We start from the raw sequence: 10,520 nt of genomic DNA, 5'->3' as shown, positions 1-10,520 counted from the left end.
GTGATCTTCTCACCGAACGTGATCCAGGAGACTTGGACCCTACTCCAAGAAGTTTCCGGGGAGGTCACGAGGGTGGAGGGTGCCCCCCCTGGGCGCGCCCCCTGCCTCGTGGGCCCCTCGGAGCTCCACCGACGTGCTCCTTCCTCCTATATATACCTACATACCCCCATTAGACCAGAGAGGGAGCCAAAAACCTAATTCCACTGCCGCAACTTCCTATATCCACGAGATCCCATCTTGGGGCCAGTTCTGGAGCTCCGCCGGAGAGGGCATCCATCACGGAGGGCTTCTACATCAACACCATAGCCCTTCCGATGAAGTGTGAGTAGTTTACTTCAGACCTTCGGGTCCATAGCTAGTAGCTAGATGGCTTCTTCTCTCTTTTTGGATCTCAATACAATGTTCTCCCCCTCTCTCCTGGAGATCTATTCGATGTAATCTTCTTTTGCGGTGTGTTTGTTGAGACCGATGAATTGTGGGTTTATGATCCAACTTATCTATGAATAATATTTGAATCTTCTCTGAATTCTTTTATGTATGATTGAGTTATCTTTGTAAGTCTCTTCGAATTATCCGTTTGGTTTGGCCAACTAGATTGGTAGTTCTTGCAATGGGAGAAGTGCTTAGCTTTGGGTTCAATCTTGCGGTGTCCTTACTCAGTGACAGAAAGAGTTGCAAGGCACGTATTGTATTGTTGCCATCGAGGATAACAAGACAGGGTATTTATCATATTGCATGAATTTATTCCTCTACATCATGTCATCTTGCTTAAGGCGTTACTCTGTCTTTAACTTAATACTCTAGATGCATGCTGGATAGCGGTCGATGAGTGGAGTAATAGTAGTAGATGCAGGCAGGAGTCGGTCTACTTGTCACGGACGTGATGCCTATATACATGATCATACCTAGATAACCTCATAACTATGCTCAATTCTATGAATTGCTCAAAGTAATGTGTTCACCCACCGTAGAATATCTATGCTCTTGAGAGAAGCCACTAGTGAAACCTATGGCCCCCGGGTCTATTCTCATCATATCAATCTCCATTACTTTATTTTACTTGTTTTGCTTTTACTTTTCACTTTGCATCTTATACCAAAATTACCAAAAATATTATCTCTATCAGATCTCACTCTCGTAAGTGACCGTGAAGGGATTGAAAACCCCTAAGCGTTGGTTGCGAGTTGCTACCTTTTGTGCAGGTACGAGGGACTTGCGCGTGACCTCCTACTGGATTGATACCTTGGTTCTCAAAAACTGAGGGAAATACTTACGCTACTGTGCTGCATCACCCCCTCCTCTTCGGGGAAAACCAATGCTAGCTCGAGACGTAGCAAGAAGGATTTCTGGCGCCGTTGCCGGGGAGGCCTACGCCAACTCAAGTCAAGATTTACTCTCCCGTAAACGAGCCATTTCTGGCGCCGTTGCCGGGGAAGCCTACGCAGAAGTCAACATACCAAGTACCCATCACAATCTCTATCTCTCGCATTACATTATTTGCCATTTGCCTCTCGTTTTCCTCTCCCCCACTTCACCCTTGCCGTTTTATTCGCCCTCTCTTTCCCTTTGCCTTTTGTTTGCTCGTGTGTTAGTTTTCTTGCTTGTCGTGATGGCCCAAGATGCTACCAAATTGTGTGACTTCACCAATACCAATAACAATGATTTCCTTAGCACTACGATTGCTCCTCTTGCCAATACTGAATCTTGTGAAATCAATACTGCTTTGTTGAATCTTGTTATGAAAGATCAATTCGCCGGCCTTCCTAGTGAAGATGCCGCTACTCATCTAAATGGCTTTGTTGATTTATGTGATATGTAAAAGAAAAAGGATGTCGATAATGATGTCGTTAAATTGAAGCTATTTCCTTTTTCGCTTAGAGATCGTGCTAAATGTAACACCCCAAAAATTTAACCAGGTTTTAGTTATTAAAATTTTGCCAAGAGCTTAAAATTTTTGCATGCAAGTATATCCCTGTTGATTTCAAAACTTTTCTTTTAATATTAAGGAGTTTTTCCCAAGTGGATCCTTCCAAAACATATTGGACTTATTTTCCCTCTCATTTAAAAACATCTCTCAATCAGGAGATTTATTTATAAAATTATTTCACCCTGAACTTTATTCATTAAAATGAGTTGTTTTAAAATTTGGAGATCTTTTTGAACTACAACCTTTTGATATATTTAACTAAAAATTTCACCAAAATTTGGAGATATCATGTGATGTCTCTAAATCACTTTTATGCAATAATATATTTCATTCATTGGATATTTTGAGTTCTACACCAAGTTTTCAAATCTGGTCCAGTGGGAAATTTTGCACTACAACCTATTTAAATATTTCTTTAAAACTTCTACCAAAATTAGGGGAGGCCAGTAGGAGCATATTATTCCACTTTGTGCAAAAACCTAGTGCTGTTCTTTGAAAATTTTGAGTGAATCAACCTCATTTTCATTCTGGTCCAGCCCTGTGATTTCTACTGCAACCCTATTTATTTTTGCTCCAATGATCTTGTGTTTTCTCCTACTGGTAGACAGCCCTACCAAACCCCTAAATCCAGGAGCATGCAACCCTTGGATTAATTTTGGTTCATGAAATAATGTCATTTATTTCCTGTCCAGAAATGTAGTTTTGCAAAACTTGCACTAACAAGTTTGTGCATTTCACCAACTAACCTCACCACTCTCTCTTGCATCTAAGGAGAACCTGATCTAGAGAATTTGGCCCCTCCAAGAAGAGCCTAGGTGCCTGTGGCATTTTGTCAAACACCTGGAGAGCATGACCAGTTTTGACATGAGTTTTGGCATTGCACCGTGAGCTTGCACCTTCGATCAAACTAACATGTCCACTAGGCTCCCAGTTGCCCCTAGCCTGGGTCTGTTAATTGCCAGCCTCACCCAAGCTCTGTAGCATGCTCTGGCATTGCGTCGAGCACGTCCCGTGCACGCCCAGAGCGCGAGCAGAGCGTGCGTTTGGCACGCACGTGCGCCGAGCCGACACGCTGGCCCCCACGGTTTTGGCCCGCTCTGCAGCACCACGCCACGCGCTCCCCTTCTCACCGCTATGCGCCAAGCCGCCCCTCGCCACGCCGGCAGGCCAAGAGCTAGCCGCCACAGCCGCCCGACAGCCTCTGCCCATGTCGGCGCCGCCAAAGCCACTCCCGCTCGCCACCTGGCCCCTGGAACAGCGCGTGCTCATCCGCGAGTGTGTCCACTAGCGCTCGTCGCCGCCACGATGCCCTGCAGCTACAGAAAGACGGTCGTCGACGAGCTCATCCGCGGCCGCCGCTGAACCGCCTCGACTCGCCTATATAAGGAGCCCTGAGCTCATCTCCGCACGCAGGCAGTCCCAAGCCACCTCCCGAGGACCCCCTTTGGCAGCCAATCGACCCGGGGAGGCCTCCTTCCTCATCTCCGGCGACTGCAGCCGCCGCCATTGCCCAGGCCCTGCCGGTGCCTCCAGAGCCTCCCCCTCTCCGTTCTCTTTGCCAGAAACCTCCTCATCCTCCCGTGAACCCTTCCCCCTACTTAATTTTTATCGGGAGCCATCGCCGCCACAAAACCACTTTACCACCGAAGCTTCCCTCCGCCGCGGAGCTCGCCGCCGGCGATTTCCTCAACCTCCGATGACCCTACGACTACCGGAGTGACCACCTCGGCCCCCTGAATCCTCTGGTGGCCTCAGCTTTCCGAACGGAGCCACCGTTCGCCGGCGATGATCGCCGGAGCCCCGCTCCACTCGGGCAGAGGAGGGAGACGACGCGGGCGACTGGTCAAACCTGACCAGTGGGCCAGGCGGGCCCACCGTCAGAGACCCAGTGCCGGTCCACGTGGTTAAATGGAGGCGTAAAGGGCGCAAATACGTTTTCTCTGCACCGAAAGTGTAATCTCGTTTGAAACGTTTTCCTTTTCCTGATTTTATTAAAAACAGATTTTGACCAGAGCTTCGACTGTCTATAACTTTTTAAATATAACTCCAAATGAATTGATTCTTTTTCCTACCTCTCTCAAATTTCACCTAGTTTATTTTAAGATTTATTTGAAAAAAATTCAGAACAACTTTTGGTGCTGTTTTTATTTTGTGTGTTAATTCTTTTATATTGCTAAAATAGGATTTTTGAAGAGAGGAGAAATGTTTCAAGTTTTGGAGTACACCCTGCCTTTCCACACATTGAAGGCAAGCATTCTGAATCCCGGCATAATATTTTTGGTGTGATCGTTGATACATTTATAGCACCACCGCATTTCGAAGGACTTGTTATTTCATGTAGTATGATCATATGCATGAGTGCATATTAGTGATTTCCATGCTGTTGGAAATGAACACACTTGTGATGATAATCACCCTCATGTGCCTTGCATGCATACCGGCAGGAACCCGGGAAAACCTCTGCCTTGGGTAGGCATGAGTTTGTCGCCGGTCTCCGTCGGGACGGTTATGTCTGGTATGGCATGGTAAGGTGATATGAGCGGTGACTCTGTTGGATGAAATATATCCGTCATGCTAATCATGCAGGGAATACTTAAACCTCCTGAGTCGACCGTAGATCGAGTCTTGTGCCAGTAACCCCGATACTTGTTTCGTACTACCACTCATCTCTACAGCAAGTAGAGCACGGTTCAGTAAGTTGTCAACCTCTTTCTAGCACACACCGTACAGAGAGGCCATGGTGGAAGATACCGGTTGTAGCTGGTAGGCAGGCCACCTGGTCCGGGGGCATGGGTGTTTCCGGTTGGGACCGAGAGGGGAGGCCACCCCTTAGAGCGCGCGATATAAATTTGATCCCATGCTACGCGAGGTTGTAGCCTCCCCACTTAGAGTTTGCTTGACAGGTGTTGTGGGTGATTCCAGACACGTGTGAGTTAAGCTGGTGTGTGCAAGTTAGGTGTGTTTTCAACAAAAAGACCGTAGACGGAATTAGTCCCGATGGACTAAAGAAATCCGTTACTCGTGGGTAAAGAGTACACCCTCTGCAGAGAATAAACCTATTCGAATAGTCGTGTCCATGGTTAAGGATTACAGTCTGGAATGGGTCAGGTGTCGGTCTTAGTGTCGGTCTTCGGAGGTGAAATTGTTAACCAGAACTAGAACTACTACCTGTGACTTGTGATAATTATGATTATTATTATTGTTGACTAACCCGTGATATTATTGTTATTATCGAGTATCTCTGGGATGATTCTACCTCCGGGATATTCACTATGATTGTTTATTTTAAAGCCCTTTGTGTGGTGTCGCTCAGACGCCCGACTGTGGCATTTCTTTTAAAGCCCTTTTTGTGGTGTCGCTCAGACGCCCGACTGTGGCATTTCTTTTAAAGCCCTTTATGTGGTATCGCTCAGACGCCCGACTGTGGCATTTCTTTTAAAGCCCTTTATGTGGTGTCGCTAAGACGCCCGACTGTGGCATTTCTTTTAAAGCCCTTTATGTGGTGTCGCTCAGACGCCCGACTGTGGCATTTCTTTTAAAGCCCTTTATGTGGTGTCGCTCAGACGCCCGACTGTGGCATTTCTTTTAAAGCCCTTTATGTGGTGTCGCTAAGACGCCCGACTGTGGCATTCTTTTAAAGCCCTTTATGTGGTGTCGCTCAGACGCCCGACTGTGGCATTTCTTTTAAAGCCCTTTATGTGGTGTCGCTCAGACGCCCGACTGTGGCTTTGCTTATTATTTATTTCATAAATTTTAACACTACTATGTTATTGCAATTTTATAAATAACTTGCTTGCACGCATCAAAGATTTATTTATCTTTTGTGTCTGATGTCATGAGCATAAAATATTTTCAGCACATCATTGTTATATTATACCTGTGTTCATAATGTTTGCGAGTACATTCAAAGTACTCACTGGCTTGTCCCTGGCTATTGTCTTGGCCAGATTTTCTTGCACGAAGAGGAGCGACGCGATGACAGCCCCGACACCTAAGTAATGGAGATAGCAGCCTCGCGAAGATAGGAGTTAACCTGGTCAGCTGTTCCCGTGGGAAATTGAGTCCCATAGACACTAATGTTTCACAACCCGCTTCCGCCATCAACCACTAGAAACCATTTATTGTACTCACAGGCCAGAATGGTCTTGTACTACATATGTTGTATTCTGCTTGGAATTTCTGCATCAAGTTGGAGCCTCATCAGCTAACAGTAATCCTGGGGCTGATGAGCACGACGGTCTTTTCTGGAAATTTATTACCCGGAAAACCGGTCGTGACAGACTTGGTATCAGAGCCAGGCTGACCATTGGCTAATCCTATCTTAGCTGGGTCTATAAACTTAGGCAAACCAACCCACCAAACCATAACCAAACCCCAGCCAAGCTTCTCGTGCAAGATAGCCACACAGTGACCCAACACCTTTTTGGCAGTCGGTGCCCAACCTATCAACCTAACATGTCACTCATGCGCCAGTGACCGGCCCCTAAATAGTCCTTTCTCGCAAGCGTGCGAAGGAAGACTCCGTCCCCTTTTTCCTATAAAAAGGGGCACACTAGTCCCAACACAGCACATCACAGCCTCTACCCCAAACCGAGCCACAATGCCTGGCCCTGTCGTGCACAATGAAACCACAGCAACCAACCTTGGAGGTTTTGTGACCATACTCGCAAACCTCACCCGTCGTGCCTATGCGTTAGAAGAGCCACCGGAATTTGTTGTGTACCAAGGACCCATGAGCGGTGAAGACCGTCAATTTTGGGCCACTGTGCACATCTACGGTAGGGGACTGTCACCCGAGCGCCCCTACAGGTTCACCGGAAGAACAACTTCCTTTGAGCCACAAGCCATACAACTAGCTGCTCGAGAGGCTATAGTTCATCTCAGGCACTTGTCGCCCAGAGTAAACTGTCGCTCGTTCCACTACTACCCCAGACATGAAGGGTATGGTAGACCACCCCAAGTTGCCAACGGAGATCATGAGACGGACCCCGCATTGTTGCACCTAGTGCGCTATGTAAGTGCACTAGAGGCACTGTTCGACCAGATCACTATTGATCTAATCGCAGCTCGTGGAGAGCTGGTTCGTCGAGCCCCGACGAGAGAAGAGAACGAGCCCAACGCCGACAACCCAGTCATGCTATTTGGACACCTGATTGAGTCCCTGAGGCCTGCCCCAGCCATCGGCCAAGGTGCTGCGATAACCCCAGAGGTGCTTCGTCGCATATTGGGAGCACACTCCAACGGGGTTGTGGCCAACAATCCCCGCGATGGTCATCATCACTACCCCGACCCTGCAGTTCCTCCGCCATCTCCGACTAATCCCGGCAGTGAGACACGTGGAGAAGCCTCGACATCCACCAGGCGCGCCCGTTTAGACATTAATGAGGTAGACTAAGCCGTACGAGTAGTACCGAGTCTCAGTGTATCCTCACTTTGTAATCGTGCGACCGTGTATATTAACGCAGCCTGTCGTTGTGCCTCTGTTTTAATAGTGGCCTTGCATTTTTGGTCAGCACATAGTTGCATATTTTTCCGGGCACAACTACCAAAACCAACCCGACGACAACCACAGTAACACGTCTCTTTATGAGATATGTGTATCTCTGACACTGACCTGACCTTTGGAGCTAAGCTGGCAAATTTATTACCTTTCACCACAGTAAAATGATCCGGCTCCATTGCTATATAAAGGCCACCTTGTGACCTTACCCAGCAACCCTCACCTTGTGCACCACACTCACAACTTTTTCCTATCATGCCGAGCCCCAGCATTCATCTGAGAACCCCAGATGCAACCCCAGGTAGCTTTGTCAAAATATTGTGGGATTTTACCCGCAGTACCATGGGTTCTACCCAGCCACCTCAGTACGAGCTGTTCAAATCAAGGATCACCCCTTCCACCTCGGAATATTGGGCAGCAGTGCACATCCCTCCCGTAGAATCCAATCAAGATCCAACGGAAGTTTCCTTCGTGGGGAAATCTATGCCAACCCCACACTTGGCCATAGAAGCTGCTGCGAAAGAAGCGATTGCTCGCCTTCGATCCGCAGTACCCTATGCCCGCGAACGAGGATATTATTACTTCCCGAGCCGTGCAGCACCCGGAGAAGTAACGTCTTTTCCCGGTGGGCGTATTGAGAGAGACCCAGTTCTGGCCAACCTTATCCAGTACATCATTGCTCAAGAGCATTTGAACCAGCGAGTGATGGATTATCTCCAGAGCCTCGCAGATTTAAGTCCTCAGATTGCCATCGGCAGATCACTGAGACCCGACCCGGAGAGACGCATACATCGACTGGTCAATCCACTTCCTCCGATAGAAGAGGAGTGTATCCCTTTACCAGAGACATTTTATCAGGACCCCACCCAGTTACCGTTTTCATTTTAGACATCACTACTGTATTTGTTTTTGCAGCATTTATATTTGCGTGTATCTTATGCATGGTACCCCAAATTTGTGCGACGAGTCGAGTATTTAGTTTCTACTGGTATGAGTAATTTTTTCTTCGTGATTAACTTGTGTAACCGCGAAAGATCCTAGTATGAGTTTTCTTTTTACTGAATTGCTGCATCATTTATCCCCTCACTACGTGGATTATTATTATTTTTATTCACGCAGCACCACGACAGCAGTCTCACAACCGCTCGAACGCATATGGAACTTTTGTTTTTCACAACGGCTCTTAGCAAATCTCGAGGACGAGATTTTTCTTAAGGGGGGTAGTATTGTAACACCCCAAAAATTTAACCAGGTTTTAGTTATTAAATTTTGCCAAGAGTTTAAAAAATTTGCATGCAAGTATATCCTGTTGATTTCAAAACTTTTCTTTTAATATTAAGGAGTTTTTCCCAAGTGGATCCTTCCAAAACATATTGGACTTATTTTCACTCTCATTTAAAAACATCTCTCAATCAGGAGATTTATTTATAAAATTATTTCACCCTGAACTTTATTCATTAAAATGAGTTGTTTTAAAATTTGGAGCTCTTTTTGAACTACAACCTTTTGATATATTTAACTAAAAATTTCACCAAAATTTGGAGATATCATGTGATGTCTCTAAATCACTTTTATGCAATAATATATTTCATTTATTGGATATTTTGAGTTCTACACCAAGTTTTCAAATCTGGTCCAGTGGGCAATTTTGCACTACAACCTATTTAAATATTTCTTTAAAACTTCTACCAAAATTAGGGGAGGCCAGTAGGAGCATATTATTCCACTTTGTGCAAAAACCTAGTGCTGTTCTTTGAAAATTTTGAGTGAATCAACCTCATTTTCATTCTGGTCCAGCCCTGTGATTTCTACTGCAACCCTATTTATTTTTGCTCCAATGATCTTGTGTTTTCTCCTACTGGTAGACAGCCCTACCAAACCCCTAAATCCAGGAGCATGCAACCCTTGGATTAATTTTGGTTCATGAAATAATGTCATTTATTTCCTGTCCAGAAATGTAGTTTTGCAAAACTTGCACTAACAAGTTTGTGCATTTCACCAACTAACCTCACCACTCTCTCTTGCATCTAAGGAGACCCTGATCTGGAGAATTTGGCCCCTCCAAGAAGAGCCTAGGTGCCTGTGGCATTTTGTCAAACACCTGGAGAGCATGACCAGTTTTGACATGAGTTTTGGCATTGCACTGTGAGCTTGCACCTTCGATCAAACTAACATGTCCACTAGGCTCCCAGTTGCCCCTAGCCTGGGTCTGTTAATTGCCAGCCTCACCCAAGATCTGTAGCATGCTCTGGCATTGCGTCGAGCACGTCCCGTGCACGCCCAGAGCGCGAGCAGAGCGTGCGTTTGGCACGCACGTGCGCCGAGCCGACACGCTGGCCCCCACGGTTTTGGCCCGCTCTGCAGCACCGCGCCACGCGCTCCCCTTCTCACCGCTACGCGCCAAGCCGCCCCTCGCCACGCCGGCAGGCCAAGAGCTAGCCACCACAGCCGCCCGACAGCCTCTGCCCATGTCGGCGCCGCCAAAGCCACTCCCGCTCGCCACCTGGCCCCTGGAACAGCGCGTGCTCATCCGCGAGTGTGTTCACTAGCGCTCGTCGCCGCCATGATGCCCTGCAGCTACAGAAAGACGGTCGCCGACGAGCTCATCCGCGGCCGCCGCTGAACTGCCTCGACTCGCCTATATAAGGAGCCCCGAGCTCATCTCCGCACGCAGGCAGTCCCAAGCCACCTGCCGAGGACCCCCTTTGGCAGCCAATCGACCCGGGGAGGCCTCCTTCCTCATCTTCGGCGACTGCAGCCGCCGCCACTGCCCAGGCCCTACCGGTGCCTCCAGAGCCTCCCCCTCTCCGTTCTCTTCGCCAGAAACCTCCTCATCCTCCCGTGAACCCTTCCCCCTACTTAATTTTTATCGGGAGCCATCGCCGCCACAAAACCACTTTACCACCGAAGCTTCCCTCCGCCGCGGAGCTCGCCGCTGGCGATTTCCTCCACCTCCGACGACCCTACGACTACCGGAGTGACCACCTCGGCCCCTGAATCCGCTGGTGGCCTCAGCTTTCCGAACGGAGCCACCGTTCGCCGGCGATGATCACCGGAGCCCCGCTCCACTCGGGCAGAGGAGGGAGACGACGC

The sequence above is a fragment of the Triticum aestivum genome, chromosome 5A, assembly GCF_018294505.1.
Source record: "Triticum aestivum cultivar Chinese Spring chromosome 5A, IWGSC CS RefSeq v2.1, whole genome shotgun sequence".
Lineage (NCBI taxonomy): Eukaryota > Viridiplantae > Streptophyta > Magnoliopsida > Poales > Poaceae > Triticum > Triticum aestivum.
The sequence above is the reverse complement of the archived record's forward strand: the minus strand, read 5'-3'. Positions refer to the sequence as shown.